General features: G+C 46.0%; 1 pseudogene; it reads right to left on the minus strand.

The window, feature by feature from the left end:
- Nucleotides 1-309: 309 nt before the first annotated feature.
- LOC104684913 lies at nucleotides 310-14,039 on the minus strand (annotated as a pseudogene).
- Between the last annotated feature and the right edge of the window lie 3,625 nt (nucleotides 14,040-17,664).

Genomic DNA, 17,664 nt, shown 5'->3' on the forward strand with positions numbered 1-17,664 from the left:
GGCAGTTGTGCTGCAAGGTTGACAAGCAGCTGTCTAACGGCTCATGAACAAGGGTAGCTAGGTGAGCTTCACTGACTGCAGTGCAGACCTTAAAGTGCCCCATGCAGGTGTGTGGGTGTTGGACAATGCCCAAGAACCACAGAGGAGACCCCTGTGCCACGCCTAAGAAAGCAGAAAGATTCCCAGTCTGTAGACAATTGCCTTCAAGATTCCCTTTAAAGATGTTTAAAGTACACAGACTAAAACACTTTCAGGCAGAAGTGATCAGTGGTGTGTCTGGCAGTGCAATCGTTCTCTCCCTGCCAAGGTTCAGCTGACAGAGTCTTCAGTTCCTGTGTCATCATCAAGGAGCTGTGCTGCATCTGCAGGGTCTCTGTCCTGCCCCACAGGTGCTCCCTTTCTGGTTCTGTCCAGGATCCCATCCTGGAAAATCAAGGCAGCAATTGGTGACAAAAGGACACTGTTTTTCCTGTACATACACATTGCCACAGTTGGGTCCTGGCCCTTGCCCTCACTGTCTTGCAGAAAACATACAGCCACCAATGGCTTGGTAGCAGGAAAAACTGTGATGTATCGGTATGGAGCAGAGGGTTCTCCTTTTATGCAGTCCCTTTTTGAGAGTCATTCACATACACACCCAACAGCTATTACTTTGTTAAAACGAGCTCAGTGATACAGAGTTATTCTTCACCTTTTATCACACATACCTGATACTTGTCCACAACACTGAGGCTAACCGAGGCAATGATGCATGCAACAGCATTAGCCAGCGTAAAGATCATCATCTGTTGCTAGCACCACAGAGGGATCTTTAATTCACTAGAAAGCCAAAACAGGAGAGAACAACCAGTCACTTAAAGATACTTAAGGCATTTCTCTAGTTGCCTGCAGCATCAGGTTGCAAACCCCCTGATTCCTGTTCACACTGCTCCACTAAAGCACTGGTGACTTCTCTGCTTATTTAAAAAAAAAAAGATAAAGAATTCTTACCTGGACTTTGTTCCCAGAATGTGTCCAACAATCAGATTTGAAAGGCCAGCACCAGCCATCTGTACAGAAGTTGCCAGCCCCATCGCTGTCCCTAAAGTTACCTGGGGGACTACAAGCGGTATAGATGGCCACATACTAGCCTGGGGAGAGCAATGAGAACAGAAACTCAGAGCCTATTTAAAGATGCTAGATGGACATTCATTCAAAAAGTAATTATTCCCACTAAGTAAACCTTTATACTTGCTCGTCAAGAAATCTGGTGTCTGTCCCTCCAGCCTATTGGCTGATTCTAGACATCCTTTCCAAGCAGCTTCAGACAGCACAGACAGCACAGGTTATCTGAAACTGAAATAACCTGATTCATATTTCAGAATGGGAGTCAGACCTGATGATTTAACTAATGAGACTCATAGGAGATCCAGGTGTTACCATCAAGGTAAAAGAGCACCAAGCAAGCATAGCAAGGTTAATGCTTTGCACTGTATTGAGTGCTTCCTCGCTGTGCTCTGCCTTCTGCTCCATGTTGATTCTTTAGGGTTATTTGTTACTAAGCAAAGACTACAGGTTTGCAGAGCCAATGACTTCAACCTGTGGCTGTGAAACCTGCTCAGCAGGGCAGCAGTAATACGCCATCTAGATGTAGGAGTGTAGCCACAATACCCCCAGCTACCATTGAGAACTCACAGCAGCGAAGGAGTAAGTGATCCCCAGCCAGATGGTAGAGACCAGTGGAGGCACAGATGTGAATGCCAGGAGAGCGAAGACTGGCAGAGTCAGCATGGCACAGCCAACAGCAAGGACACCTCTCAGTCCAGCGTAGTCCAGGTGAAGGGAACAAACAGAAAGGCTCTTCCAGGGTATCCTGCTTCCCATGGGTCCTAGTGGCACATGGGGCTGCACAAAGTGGGCTGGCAGGAGTGGCAGTGACATGGCATTTCCTGGCTGTTGGCAGTGTAGCAGACCAGCTGTTCTACCTCTTGCATACTCTGAACTGAGACTGAAATGTTACTAGGTGTCTGGTACTCAGGCAAAACCCCAGGCTTTTACAAAGCAGGAGGGAAAACATCATTATATCACAACAATTATGGAAATAAGGAATGGAAGCTGTTAGACAAAACAGGGCCTGATTGCATGCAGATTGTCCTTTCCCATCTACTTGCAAAGCTTATCCCAGTTCTTTCTGTTCCAGTCTCAGACTTCCCAAAACACACAGCCATGTACCATGGGTTGATGCTACCATAGCACAATTACAGGACAGAGGTAAAAACGGGGGAATGTTACTTCTTGTAATTTAAGTCAGGGTAAGGCGCATCTCACCTTTGCAAGGATATGAAGGACTCCTCATTCAGCCGCAACAGGTGAAATTCTGTTTGAGGGGGCTGTAGCAGACATTTCAAAAAATTCAGAACAAGTTATGGAACAAGAGTGCTTCCGTGTTTTGGGTACTCACAATTAATATGCCAACTGCTGTGGAGAGAATGAGGGAGTTGTCGTACACTGCCCCAGAAATATGAGTGGCTGCCTGCTGATTGTAACCAGAATATTTATCCTGGATAAACTTGCTAAAAATAAAATGAAGCCAAGAAAAAACCATAATTAGTATTCTTGATCTGGTTATTTTGATAGAAAGTAAGTTTGAGCACAAGCATATGGGCAGGAAGGGTTTGAATGAGAGGACTTGTAAACAAGCTTGATTCCATCTGGTTTGTAGTGCCAAGCCTTTGGTGGTTTATTTTCTTTTTAATTGGTGCACACCACAGAGGAGCTGGTATTTTCAGACACTTTTGAGACACTTTTGCAAGTGCAGAGTGAAACTGCAGATTCAAGTGGAACATGTGTTTCCTTCCGTCAACATAGCTCACAGCAGCAATGTGCTGTCACCTGTCCAAACCACATGGGTGAAGTTTTGACATCCTCTTTTAAGAAGCAAAAAGCCTTATCAGTTCAAGGGGGTGAATGCTGAGGGGCAGGACAATGGTCTAAAAATAATCCAGCAGCAAAGATCAGCATTTATGTTGAATATCTACATTTGAGAAATACTAGGAATTGTCCCAGGGAAATTCTTTTAAGGAGACCTGGTTATAGCAAAAACCACCCATTGTCAAAACCAGCCTTTCACCTTTGTTAGGGACATGCAGAAATTTCATTAAACTTCCTCTAATTCTTTATAGAATTTACAGTCATTCAGTGTAACAGCTTTCACAAAGGTTTTTTTAGAGATCTTGTAGCTACTTAGATTTGGCTACCTGTATGGCTACTTCCCATCAGTTGTCATGTTGATGACATTTCTTCCCTCCTGATTTCACAGTGGCTTCCTACGCATCACTAATGAAATACTACCAAAATAATTTTATTTCTTTTACTGCAGGCCGTACCTAATATAAAAGTTCATGCTCATTATGTGACAGAAGCCACATCATCCACAAACGGGAACAAAGCAGCAAAACAAGTCTGTGGTAGAGCCCCAAGACAGAAGCAGGAGTCTCAAATTAGATGGCTAGGTTGCTTTCTTTTAAACAAAGGCAGGCATTAAAAAGTGTGAAGCCTTCACCAGATACAAAGGCTTCCACCAGATACAAACCCAGGCTGAGTAAGCCTAGTTATGTTCCAGACACAGCAGAGTGCAGCAGCTGCAGGACAGAGCTGCCCCAGGCTTGTGAAGCTGACACCCCACCCAGCTCAGGAGACACCCACTTTGCTGGTCTATCACAAGGGGAAATGTCTATGGGCTGTTTTTTAAATGGAGTATTTCTTCCCATTCTCCCAAATCCTTCTGATCCTACTTTGGCAGTGTTTGAAGCTTTAAATATTGGATGAATCATTTTCCTTTAAGGTATTTTTGCTGTCTTCCAGAAGCTTCTCTCATCTTTGAAGGGAAAGAAAGGTCAAAGAACTCTCAAACCTTTAGGTGTTAAAGGCATGTTTCTCCACATTTCATGAGTGGAAGGAGCAAGCCCATTACCCCTGTATTTCCCAGTCTGCCCAAAATCAAGGCCTGCAAGGCTTTGTCGGCTCATGTCGGTCAGGAGGCCACAGCCATAGAACACCTGGCGTCTACCACAAAGGGGAAGACTCCGTTGTAGAAGAACATGATGGTGAGGACCAGGAGCCAGCAGCGAAGGGGAGGGTGCTGGATGTCCTGAATCTGCTGCAAAGACAATATGTGCCCTCACTCCTGAGGAAAACAGCCCAGCTTCACACCAGAGTCACTTTCTGCAAGCCACTGAAGGGCACAAGAGATTTAAGAAGTAATGGCAAGTAAAAGGGAACTGAAAGGCAGCTCATGCACCTCTAAGTGAAATATGGGATGTGCTGACTCTAAAACATTCCTTCTTTAACACTATCCAGTAAAGAAAACAAAAAAAACTTTCTTATTTTTATAAAGGTTCTGGCTGCAAGAGATTGTTTTGAGCAGGCTCTGTTAAGAGTCCACTGCACATCCTTAAGTGAAACACAACGGAAAGGTACACTATAAACAGGAGTCACAACACAGCTGCAGAAACCGGTTGAGAGTACTGTCATGAGAAGGAAGCCATCTAATCAAAGTGACATAAAAACTGCAGACCAAAGTTGCTTGTAATGCTTGTTCCTGGACAGCAGAATGCAAGCAGGAATTGAAGATAAGGGCTGGCAAGAGAGAGTTCAGTACTGCCCAGATTAGCTATTTGCTATCCTGGATCCTGAAAGCAGTTCAGAGGGAGTCTACCAGCTAGTTGTGTGCACAGAATGCTCCTCTGAGCCACCTACAGTCAGGAAATAACTGGCTCAGAAAGCTATTGCTATTCCAAGTGCTACCTCGGCTCTCTGGAAGGCTCTAGGCAGGGAACTCTGGGCAGGTGGCTCACAGATGTGATCTGCTCAGCACTGCTCTGCAGTGTTGAACCGAGGGGTGGGAATGCCCTCTCCTGGCCAGGACTGGCTCCTGTTGCTGCAGCCTTCCCTGCGCTCCGAAGACAGTGTTCCTGCACCTGGGATTTCCAGGATGGACAAGCACCACGTACCACTTTTTTTGATTCTTGCTGGATAATACCATCCAAGCCCAGCTGCCTCGTGCCCACTTTATCAAGTACACTGACTGTGAGGGTTGAAACAAACCCCAGCACACAGAGCAGGCTCCCTGGGAAAAACAAGAGGTGTTAGAGTGGAGAGCACTGAATGACAAAACCCACTGCATGTAAAATGCTTAATTCTCCATGACTCCTAAGTGTGGCTTCTCTTAAAACATAGAGTAGTACCCTTCACCTTGCACCACCCTGTCACAATCCCTGAGCTCTGCCCACTGAGCTCCCATGGCTGCAGGACTGCCTGAGGCCAGTGAGGCTAAAGCCACTTCAGTCTCTCAGGCAGAGCTCAGCTGGCCTGTGGCTAGAATGCTCCTGACCTGCAGCAGTCCTCTGCAATACACCCAAGGTAAAAGCAAGGCAGACACTGGGAAACTTCCCTGGTCCCCAGAACAGGGGTGGCATTTCAGGGCTGAACAATGAAGAGGCTGTACCACTTCATTGGTGTGACCTGCTCCAGTTACCACAGCAATCTGACCTGTGAGCACAGGCAGCTCCAGAGCAGTGAGACTGGTTATGCTGCATACGCCAAAGCAAGTTTGGCAATGGACATCTGCTGCAGACATCCTTCTCAGAAAGAGTTCTGTACCCATTTTGTTTTTCCAAAGAGCCAAAACAGCTTCTGAGATGCATGCACACTTTGTCTGATGCATTGACCCCTTCATGGGCTACAGAAGTCACTGTACTGTGCTTGCAAATGCTGCCTGAGCACAAAACTAAATGTCAGACAGGATGTGACACCCCATGCCCACCACAGCTTTCTCTCTGAGAGCTGGAATCAGAGGACACTAGTGGGTTTCAATTTCTGCAAGAGATTTATCACACACATGCATCCTCTTTTCAGTGGGTGATGGCCCATACTGCCTTGTTGTTTGGTAAATAACACTTTTCTATAATCACTGAGTCTTTGTACACAGAGGGCTCTGAAGCAAGTCTCCCTAACCTCACCATTCCAGCAGAGTACCCATGTGCCATTTAAGCCCCTCCTTCCACTAGAGAGAGATCTCATCTCACTGCACCAAAAAGAGGAGAGAAACTCAAATCTTCTAAAAATACAAGCCCTGGAATAGATTCACACTAAGAAAAGTGCAGTTCAGGTTCTGCTTCTCACAGTAATTTAACCATGTTTTCAATCAGCCACGTGCAAGGCATCTTCTGCTGGGACCAGTACAGACACTGCTGCAGAATCAGCATGTTCTGCTGGCCAAAGTACAGAATAACAAACACTTTTCATTCCTGTCTCTTTCACTCTGAAGTTTCTATTCCATGGGAGTATGTCTATATGAAGTACTGACTGACTGTGATTGCAGATGTTAAAATATGTCCAGAAAACAAAACTGTCAGGCTGACACTAGGGAGTTAGAGAGGGTTTTTTGGCATCAGTGCAGAAACACTCATTGCACACAGAAAAACTGGAAAATCATGTGCCACTTCTTGCTTACCTCACTACCTCTTTCACATTCTTTTAATCATTGGACAAAACAGGCTGGCCTGGGTCTAGAAAATACCAAAGAAACTCACCTCCCCAGAATGTCCACTGCATTCCAAACTTTGTCTCAAACTATTGGGTGAAGAAAAAATTGAGGACACTCCCAAGATGGGAGAAAGAGTCAGTCCAAATGCCAGTGCCAGCTCCTTCCCCTTGAACCTGAAGGCTGTGATACGAGTCTGCACAACTTGGAGAAGAGAAAAATCCTCTCTTGAACAGACAGGCTTGACCAAAAGCATGGCACAGAAGCCACAGCTCTCTCAAGCTAGAGAGCTCAGGCTGGGGGATGCTCTACGCAAGCCAAGAGGATACCTGTGCCAGAGGAGGTATGTGCCAGCCTCATAGTCCATTTTAGAATGTACTAAATCATGCAGGGGCATGGGAGGTGAACTTATCGCTCCTATAAGGCAAGGAAAAACAACTCCAAAAGCAGAGAAATCACATATCAATCCCCACCCTTGAGAGAAGGACAGTGTTTTAGAGGGGAAGACTTCTTAAACACTTCATCACACATTAAATCAAGGAACAGTGTTCTGCTGGCAACACAAGTCCCTGGGGAAGAGCAGGTGAAGCTGACTGGTAGGAAAAGGGTCTAGGCAGCAAAAATGTATCATGACCCTTTGGTGAGATGTAAATATGAGAATATGAAAAGATGTAAATGTGAATTAGTCAGTGACCCATTCCCAGAACCAAAGAGCAGTCTTCCTGTCATCTTTGGGAGGAGGTATGGCGAGCCATTGTAGTGTGAGCCTAAAGCAAAGATGGATGATCCCAGCACAGTGAGAAGAAAGAAAACAAAAACACCAACTAGGGAGAAACAGAAAAAGTGCACAAACCTCAACAGACATGCTGAAATCAGGACAAAAGCATTCTGTGTCAAAAAGCTAAAGAACAACCTCAAAACACACCAGTAAATGTTAGCAGTTTACTCTCCATTTTCAATTTTGTAAAGACTGGTCTCTATAAAATGACTTGGCAATCCTCAAAAAAATTATGATATTATCATGGTGGGAGGTTAGAGAGGCAAAGCAAGTGGCAGGGGACTCTGAAGAGGACTCTGAACTCTATAATCTCTGACCTTGCCCTGAGCTCCATTGCAGACTATGACCTAGAGGACATGATCTTCTCTGTGCCTCTCTCCCCTCTCTAAGACATTTACCTCTGTGATACAGAGCATGACTGCATTTGCTAGGACTGCTTTCAGCACACACCAGAGCAAATGCCAGAGCTGGGAACAGAACCCTGCTTTATCACTTTGTCCCATCAAAAACATGTAATATTATTCTCTGTCATGTCTATGTCAGAGAAAAGTGTGTTTACTGCTGCGCTGTGTCAATTCAGGTTAAGTCAGTGGTCAAAGCATGAATGTCTCAGTTGCTCAGCTGACCATCACACACCCACACACAGAGCTGTCCCTACTCTCCACCACTCTGTGGTGTTAGTACAGTGGGACCTTTAATCATCCCTTTGCATTGAAAGCGCAGCCTGAAATTCCACTTCAGTACAGGAATAAATTCTTTGAACCCCAGAACTTACAGCAATTTCCCAGTTTATCAATCAGGAATCTAGCCAGAATAACCACTACTGCATTTCTGGGAGAAAACTAGAACAGAAATGTGCGTCTCACTGCCTGGAAGCAACTACCAAAACACCCCACCCCCAAAGCTAGAGCAAAGTGACTCACGTCCAAGCATAGATTGCATACAGCAGGTTGTACTGAGCTGGAGTCATTCCCAAGCCTTCCCCACACTCCGGTGTGCTGTTATGCCTGGTGCTGTTATGGTGAGTTCCATTGGGGCAGGTCAAGTTCTGTACAAGTCACAGAGCCTTTGTGAGGTGCAGATACAGACAAAAACTCATGCATGCCTTTAAAAATGGTTTCTATTTCTTCTGCTCAGTTCCCAATTCCATGACCAGCCAGCCATTAGGGGACTTATGTCTTCTCCCAGACAGACAGCCCTTGTCAAATGGGAAATGACTGGCCACTGGCACAGCACGGCTTCCCTTTCCCTTCCTGTGACAGTAGCAGCAAGAGCTCAGCGCATTTATACACATTTCAGTCCAGAAGAAAAGCCAGGAGACTGCACCATCAGCTTTATCTGATCCCTTAGTTTCTTGGCTATAGTTCACCTTGATCTGACTCCTCATTCCATAGTCTGAAGTCTTATGCAACATGTAAATACGAAACTTAGTGTTAGTCTGTATTAATTCATAGTTCTAAAGCATTTGTTGAAGAGTAGAAAACTGATAGACCTGGCATGATTGAATAACATTGCTACTGTCGTGGTTTGACACTGACCAAATACCAGGCACCCATGAAAGTTGCTCAGTTGCCCTCCCCTGCCACAGCTGGGCACAGGTGAGAAAAATTTAACGAAGGCTTCATGAGTTGAGATAAGGACTGGGAAAGAACACTCCAAAGGCAAAACAGGCTCAACTTAGAGGTACAAAGTAAATTTATTACTAACAAAATCAGAGGAGGATAATGAGAAGTGAAATAAGCCCTTAAAACACCTTTTCCCCCTCCAACCCCTCCCTCCTTCCCACTGACAGCGGGTGGGGGGTTTGGTCAGTTCGTCACCCGAGGGTTTGTTCCGCTGCTCAGGGAGAGGAGTCCTCCCCCCTGCTGCACCGTGGGGTCCCTTCCCACGGGAGACAGTTCTCCGTGAACTCCAACGTGAGAGTTGCCATCTCACGAGCAGCAGCTCCCTGCGACCTGCTGCACCGTGAGTCCCTCCCACGGGCAAACAGTCCTCCAGAAGTGCTGCACCGTGGGTGGGTCACTCTTCCACGGGGTGCAGTCCTCCGAGGCCAGGCTGCTCCAGCCTGGGAGCAGGGCCCGCTCTCTGCACCGGCTCTGCCCCTGGATCACAGCCTCCTGCAGGCATCCACCCGCTCCGGCGTGGGCACCTCCCCCAGGGGCTGCGGGTGGATCTCTGCATCCCCCGGGGATCCCCAGGGCTGCGGGTGGATCTCTGCATCCCCCGGGGATCCCCAGGGGCTGCGGGTGGATCTCTGCATCCCCCGGGGATCCCCAGGGGCTGCGGGTGGATCTCTGCATCCCCCGGGGATCCCCAGGGGCTGCGGGTGGATCGCTGCATCCCCCGGGGATCCCCAGGGGCTGCAGGGGCACAGCTGCTTCCCCATGTTCTTCACCACGGCCTGCAGAGGAATCTCAGCTTCAGCACCTGGAGCACCTCCTCCCCCTCCTTCGTTATCACAGAGGCGTTACCATCATCTCTACCCGGCCCAGCCTTGGCCAGTGCCATGTCCATCTTCAGAGCCATCAGGGACTGACTGCTGGACATGGTGGAAGCTTCCAGCAGCTTCTCACAGAAGCCACCTCTGTGGCCCCCCCGCTACCAAAAACCAGCCATGCAAAACCAGCACAGCTACTGAAAAGCAGCATCTCCTCAACACCATATGATCAGGAAACCCCCACTAGGATCTTCCAGCTTCTGAAAATCCATCTGCATTAGAAAATGAGTCCTGGGTCTTCACATCAGCAGGTACAAGCTAAACACCTCGAATAACCACAAGAGAAATGTGATTTTAATCCCATTATTTTTATATGGCCATTGTACAGTGTCACAACCCCTCAGACCTGCTGCAGCAGAAATGTCTGATGATGCAGGGAAGCAGCTCTCTAGAATGAAGTGTTTCACTGCAAGCCCTCATCTCAGCTGCTCCAACTACTTTGGTATCACTGGTGTGAGACAGGGAGAGGCTAAATTCACTAGAGTAAAAATATATCAAAAGTGTCAACAGATAGAAACTCTGCATAGTACAAATAACAGAAAAATATGGTTTACTTTCACTACCTTACAAACTTACCTAGGTTACAAAATGTGACATAATACTGACCTATTTTTGGGGGGTGGGCATGCTCGTGTTTGCAATAACAAACTGCACCCAATTTAGCCCAGAGTTCACTGTCTGAATGTTAGGGACTGACTGCATTCAAATTAAAAAAAACAAAAAAACAACCAACTTGCAAGCTCTAGTTATTCCTCCCTGGCTACTGAGGCACACAGAGAACAGGGCGGTGACTCTCCATGTACACGCACTGACCTGCCAGCAGACAGCACATGCGAGGCAAATCCTCTCAGGAGACATGGAAATAAATGCAGACATGACAGGAAAATGAGTCAAGTAAGAATTTGTCAAGCGTTCAGAAATTAAGCTTTGGCACTCTGGCATCTCTGGAGAAATCCCAGCAATATGCTGGGATGTCAGTCTGAACCCCGAACAATAGCATTTTCCATAATCTGAGACTGTGACTAGTTTTTAGAAGAGAGAGTCCTCCTCTGACCCCCCTGCATGGTTCTGTCTTTGGCCCAGCAAACATGTGAAGTGATGCCTGCAGTGCCAGAAAGTTTGGATCTGGAGACTGAGAAAAACTTTCCTCGTGCCCTACTTCCGCTGTCTCCCAGCCCAGGGCCGGAACTGATGGTCAGTGCTATGGATCTCCTACGTGCAGGGGTGTGAAGTCCTGACCGGCCTTCGTTAGTGCGGTGACAGGGAGCCAACACCATCAAGCAAGGGCAAGCATTACATTCCCAGTTATCCCGGCAGCAGAGTAACATGTGGAAAAGACTCCACTACTGGAATAAGTAGTAAAGTAGGTATGTTTATTCCAGCACTGGGATGCATGGGGGATAATTCCTCCAAGGTCATGCGTGCTGACAGCTCCATTCAGCTTGGTGTATATTGGGTTTCAAGTTCCATATTCATTAAGTTTCCCAATACAGCTATGCATATTCATTACCTAGCCCTGCCTAGCCTTGCCTCGTATTACAATGAGCCCAAAAGTCATTTACATCCGCGTTTAGCTTGCTCAGTGTCATCTGGTGGTCGTGGGCAGGGGGCGCTGAGATGAAGTAAAGGGTCTTCCTCCTTCTGAACTTTTCACCTTGCTTCCCTGCACATGCTCTTTATGTCCCTGGCCCTAGTCCAAACTTCAAGGCTGGTTTAAGTTAGTTTTAGGTTGAAAACAGGATCTTTGGTCAAGATTCCTTCCCTTTATCAATACTCTTCTATCTTCTCATCCTGCTTTGGTAGGCACAGTAAGTGTTGAGCAAGCTGTATGTGTTGTTTTTAACAAACAGCTTCTTAGCAAATCATTTAACCTCTGCTTCCCCCTCCTCCTCTGATTCAAGAGAAAGTCCAAACCCTTCACGGCTTGCCCCAGCTTCTGCATCTCCACAGTGGATATGCCAGTAACAACCGCTCACCCCCAGCATCTGGGAGGCAAGACCCTGGAGCATGACTCTGGTAGCGACACCACAGGAAAAGGTTTGGGAACTCCACTGGTGACCAACACCTCCATCTTGTTATAAACGACCCAGATCTGATATGGAAATGAGTTATTAAAATTTATTGAGAACTCAATAAAAATGCCAAAGCAAAAGAGGACATCCCTGGGAACATGGCTGGATGCCAGAGGCTTGCCCACAAAATGGCGACCCTGCCTTTTAGACCCCTGTGATTGCATCAGCCTAATGCATATTTATTTAGTTTTGCATAGCCCCGCCCCCTTGTCAATCTTTTGGGAGCCTGCTCTTTTCTGTTGCTGTGGCCTTTAGGGTCCTCATTGGTTGGAGTCCTTTTTCCTTGGTTATTCCTTTTATGGTGGTGCCTTTTAAGTCTGGCTGGCAACAGCCCGGCCCTTTGCAAACCCCACGGAACTGGTATTACAACATACAGATCATACAGCCCCGTAAAACCAACCCTAACAACCAAACCACCCCAGCAACATTAAACATTTCAACATATCCTATCACCTTGATATTTCCCCTGGGAAAATATCATAATATCCAACATCACAACTCATAACTCATAACCCATAATTCATGCAACATACAGCGAAAGCCAGCTCTCAATAATTGATATATAACAGTCTTGCTGGTTCAGCCCCTTTTTGCATGGCCTGGACAGAGGCCCAGCTGGTACCCCTGGCTCCGATCCCCAGCACTCACACCCTGGAACTGCTGCTGCAGGATGCTGGGGATGTCGAAGCAGAAGTAGGAGCTGAAGGTGCGAAGGCAACTGAAGAGCAGCGTGATGAACCTGTAAGAGGCTGAGGCAGAGCGGACCCTCCTCACCCTCCCATCACAGCCGTCCCACAGGTCCTGCCAAGCCCCAGCTGGGCCTTGGGTGTGGGGGGCCCAGCCTGACCCAGAGCCTCCCACCGCCCTCCATGCTTGCCCCACTCCGCTGCTGCCATGGCTGAACCGCTGCCCTAGCCCACCCCACTCTAGGAGCCTGGGCGAGGCCTCCCCCAGGGCTGAGCCACAGCAGGAAGGGGCTGGGGGGACGCTGAGGAGAAAGAAGCCAAAACAGTGAGATAAATTGGAGGAACTGACCTCGGTCAGAGAGGGGGAATTTCATAACAAGAATGAGACTGTCCACATGAAAGGAACAGTACAGAAGAAACTGGTTTGTAATACATCATAAACTGGTCAGGAGTCCAAAATACAATGTTCTGGGGGAAAAAGGCATCTCTAGAGGTGTGTTACTGGAAGTGTCTTATATAAAACACGGGGAAGAGCAGTCTCTGAAGGGAGGAGGGAGCATTGCATGAACGGATCGATAGAAACCAGCCAAGTGTTAGAGGTTCCTCATTATCACAGGAGCAGGGTCTTGGCCAATGACAAGGAAAAACAACACACCCAACACCCCAAGCCCATGTATCATTGAAAGGGTAAGTATATTTCTCTTTCCATTTGAAGAGTATTTCCTAGCCAAATGAGGCATAAAGAGCCATCAATAAGGCAAACCCCTCAATGGCACCTGTGCAGGCCCGTGCATTACCTGGTCTTAAACAGAACTTGGGAAATACATGAGCAAGATTGTGACATGGCAGTCTGTCCTTCACGGCTGGCAGCAGGATTTGGGAACTCAGGAGTTTCTTTCCATTCCTGTGTCAGTGGATCAAAGATTCATTGGGAATGTAGGAATGTGATGTTAAACAAAAGTTTTTCAACAACAAGTCTACTGAAAATAGTTCAAGAATAATTTTAGGAGCATCTGACTTATGAAAAGTCAGTCTACAAGGTATCCTCAAAGTCTGTATTTATAAATGCTGTTGCTTTAGACATCACTTATGCTGCCATGTAGAAGTTTTTATTTTGCCCTGCCCTATGACTTCGCCCTTCCTTGGACTGCCGGTGTGGAGGATGCTGAAATAGTGTTATTGCCTTATGTGAGGAGGATGCTTCATGCTGCCAACCCATGTCCTTACCCAGCTGTGCTGGGCAGACTGTGAGCAGGTGAGCCCCCACCCACTTGCTCACTCACTTGCCCAGTATGATGGGGAAGAGCATTGGAAGGGCAACAGGGCAAAAGTGAGGAAAAAACCCACAAAGCCTTGTAGGTTGAGATACAGACATATAAATAAGTGAAAGGGAACAAAAATGAAGGGAAAAATCCCACCAAGTAATGCACAAGCAATCACTAACCATCAACAGACTGATGTCGACCCAGGCAATGATCACCATGGTTACCTTGGAAAAACCTCCTCCTCAGCTTACTTGCGGAACATGATGCCAGATGGCATGGGGCGTCTCTGGTCAGCTAAAGAAAGTGTGGCTGTGTGACCAGCACTGTTCTCCTCACCAGCCTGAGCATAGCACTGTACCAGCTGCTGTGCACAAAACAAACTCTTTCCCAGCTAAACCCAGTACACTATGAACCAGATCCTGAAAGGAATTCTTTTGGCCGAACAAGAAGGTTTTATAATAGCATTTAGCAAAAATAAAAGTGTCTGGATAATAATAACATTTATATAGATGTATATACTTTTATATATATATATATATATATATAATTTTTGCAAATGTTGTATGTATACATAAATTTGTATAGCATATATATATATATATATAAATGTATATATAACGTGTATATCATGTGTGTGATTGATTTGAAAACTAGTGTTAGAGCTTTTCTAGTGATCTGTAGGTCTCAGGTAGGGGCGTGTCCCAACACTGCTAAGGACAGCAGGACCCTGTTCTGTGCCAAGCTTTGTAGAGCTTCTAAGCTGTTTGTGCCACTGCTGGTGTTTGTATCCACTTCAGGAGCCTGTGTTCCAACCACAGTTCTTATAAAAGACATGCGGGATAAAACTCACTGTGGTGCCAAAGGGATAGGAAAAATGTATCAGCATCCTGCAATGTAAATAATGACTTGGAGTGTGGTGATGCGATACTTTTATTGTATTTTTATATGTTCTCTGTACCCCGATGGTTCATCCCTACCTTCCCCACTCCTATTCCCAGTTGGTTTCCCCCAGACCCAAGCCGCTCCCCCGGTGCTCCCTACAGGGTTGTTCTCCTCCCCTTGTTCCAGCTCTTTCCCTATCAATCACCCAAACCCCTCCTGTTGTTCCCGAAGGTCCAGTGTCCATCATCTGAAACCTCCCAATTTACCCTAATATGGTGCCCATCAATCCCCCGAGACCCTACCCCTCTAGACACCTCCCCCTTTGGAAATCCCCTAAACCTCGATGCCCCATTGGGGCATGTGATCCCTTTCCCCTCCTCCCCTTGGGGCTATTGGCCCAAGGAAATGTCTATCCTCGTCCACATCCCTCCCTTAGAGATTTCTATTGGTCCCCAGTTAAGCCATCCCCATTGTAACACCTCCCTTTATAAGAGGTTCCCCGGAGCTGTTCAACGCTTGTCCTTTGTGAGTTCCTTTCAATAAAGTTGGGTTATCCCTTGTGGCAAGCCTCCTTGCTACTTTTTATCCTCTCCTTCGTCCGGACTGCTGACAGCCACTGTGCCTGGAGCTTCAGCTCCCGTGGGCAGAGCTGAGCTCCTGAGGAGCAGCTTTAAAGCCGAGAGCCTCCAGCTGCTCCCCACTCCTGTCGCACACCGCAGGAGCTGGCCTGGGCAGTGGTCAGTGGCGGTCATTGCGGCATTGGAGATACTGCATTTATTTGGACATTGAGTCTGGACACACACTTCCAATTTTTTCCTCCAGAAATATTTTGGTGTATATATATATATATATACACGCATACATATACAAATGAAATATTTTCTGTATATGTTGTGTGTGTGTGTATATGGGAGTATCTATCATATATTTTGCATAATGTTCCATGTTATATATATGGAAATACATTATATATATTTCTCACATGTATGACATATTGCCCCCTCCCTCCTTTCAATCCTTGGATAACAGGCTGTGTGAATTTCTTGGGTCAGGATTAATTCAGTTTTTGAATTTTACTCTTTCCCCCCCCTTTTAGCATCAGCTCCTAAGTGACCTGGAATATAGACTGGGAGTGAGTTTGATTTGTGAGCCCTTAGTGAGAATGAAGATACAGGACTAGTGATAGGGAGGTCAGATAATCCTGAGGGATGGCATGAATGTTTGTACAGATTCAGGCTACCCTGTGTCTAGAAGAATCTCTAGACTGTCTTCAGCCAGGAAAGGGACAGGCATAAAAATATTTCAGGTGCTTCATCCATTAATTTTCTGAACATGGCCAGGTTTAATACTTCCTCCTGAATCCGCATGTCAGCAACTCTGGTGTCTGTGCTGTTGTGAGAGCTTCCTTAGAGAGAATCAGATCTAATAGACATGACTGATTAAAAACTTATAATCCAGAAATCATTTGGGAGCGCTGAACCTGAAAAATGTTGCTATTTCCATCCTATATCTAGTAACAAGCCCTTATGCAGTAGATGAGGTGTGGGCTTTTACACTGGAAATAGAGGAGAGAGAGCAAAAAAATTAAAACAGAAGAAGCAGCAGTGTGCCAGAAACCTCATCTACTCACAGCAATTATGGGACAAGAACCAGACCAATCCAGACAGAGGATCTTCTTCCATTATTGCTTCAAGGAAGAGGATTAATATTTGATAAGAAAAATCAATTAGCTGACAAGTAAGATGGAGATTCTGAACACAATCTATGGAAACCATCCTTGAAGAAACCATTTCATGCAGAGGATCCATGAAGATTTGTAAATCCTGGAGCATGTTTGTTTACTCAAGAGAAGTTGGTTTACTCAAGGTTTACCTTAAGTTCTACCTTGTAAGGAGTTTAGTATTGTCTTCTGGCTATTGGGCCCCTTATATTCTATCAAATCCCACTCATCTTAATAATTAACTTGAATTTGTAGATGCTCTGTCATTCTGATTTTCATTTGAACTGTTACCTGGTTCCTTCACCTGTGCATCCATAAATGTATCATCATAACATTTTGCCTTGACTGTAAATTTATTGCAAAACTGTAGCACTTTTGTTATTTTCTAGAGCTCTTGGAAGTCCTGGTTTTAGTACTCTCATAAAAACCTATGCAGATAATTGTAATTTTAATGTAAGTTTTACAGAAAGCTCACTGAAAGTAGTATCAAGTCCTCCTCCTGCCCTTGACCTTTTTGTGGGTTTTTTTCTGATTTAATAGCTTGAATTTTCTCTCTGAAAACAGGCAATCTCTCCTGATCTATGCTTCCTCTTGTTTATCTGGATTTTCTATCACCAAGCTCTCAATCTCAGGGACTCCTCAAGTGTTGTGAACAGTCTTTTAACACTTAACTTACTGAAGCATATGCCATTATTTGCATTCTGCTCCCAAGTGACTGCAACTCCCAACTGGGTTTGCAACATGTATTAAATCTTTTTTAAAAGAAAAATTCTCTTCAGTCATGAATAGTCAGGTTAAAGTACAGTTGTAGTAAGGATAATGTTTTCAGGCAGGAGAGGGATTTTATTTTGTCAGGTGTTATACTTAATTTTGCAATAAAATGTGTTTCCTCTAAAAAGAGAGGCAGCAGGAGCATTATTGTGCAGTCATTTAACATACTTTGCCATCTCCTTCTAATGGCTGTGTGTTATTCTCACTGACCAGCCCATGCCTCCTCTCAGGCTCACTGGGTACCCAGGGGATGTTCTGCTGCCAGACATCTCTTTGCTGCTGCTGCTGTCAGAGGCTTGTCAGTGATATGTGCTGCTGACATCGGGGCTGGAAGGGAGGAAAATCCCAAAGCATGGAATGAATAGCAGGAAGGAGAAGGGCTCACAGTGGCAGGAAACCCCATGCTGGTATGTGTTTGCTCGCTTCAGTGTTTGAGGGATGAGCTGTTCTTTTTGTCCTGTAATGTCCTG

The sequence above is a fragment of the Corvus cornix genome, chromosome 14 (assembly GCF_000738735.6).
Source record: "Corvus cornix cornix isolate S_Up_H32 chromosome 14, ASM73873v5, whole genome shotgun sequence".
Lineage (NCBI taxonomy): Eukaryota > Metazoa > Chordata > Aves > Passeriformes > Corvidae > Corvus > Corvus cornix.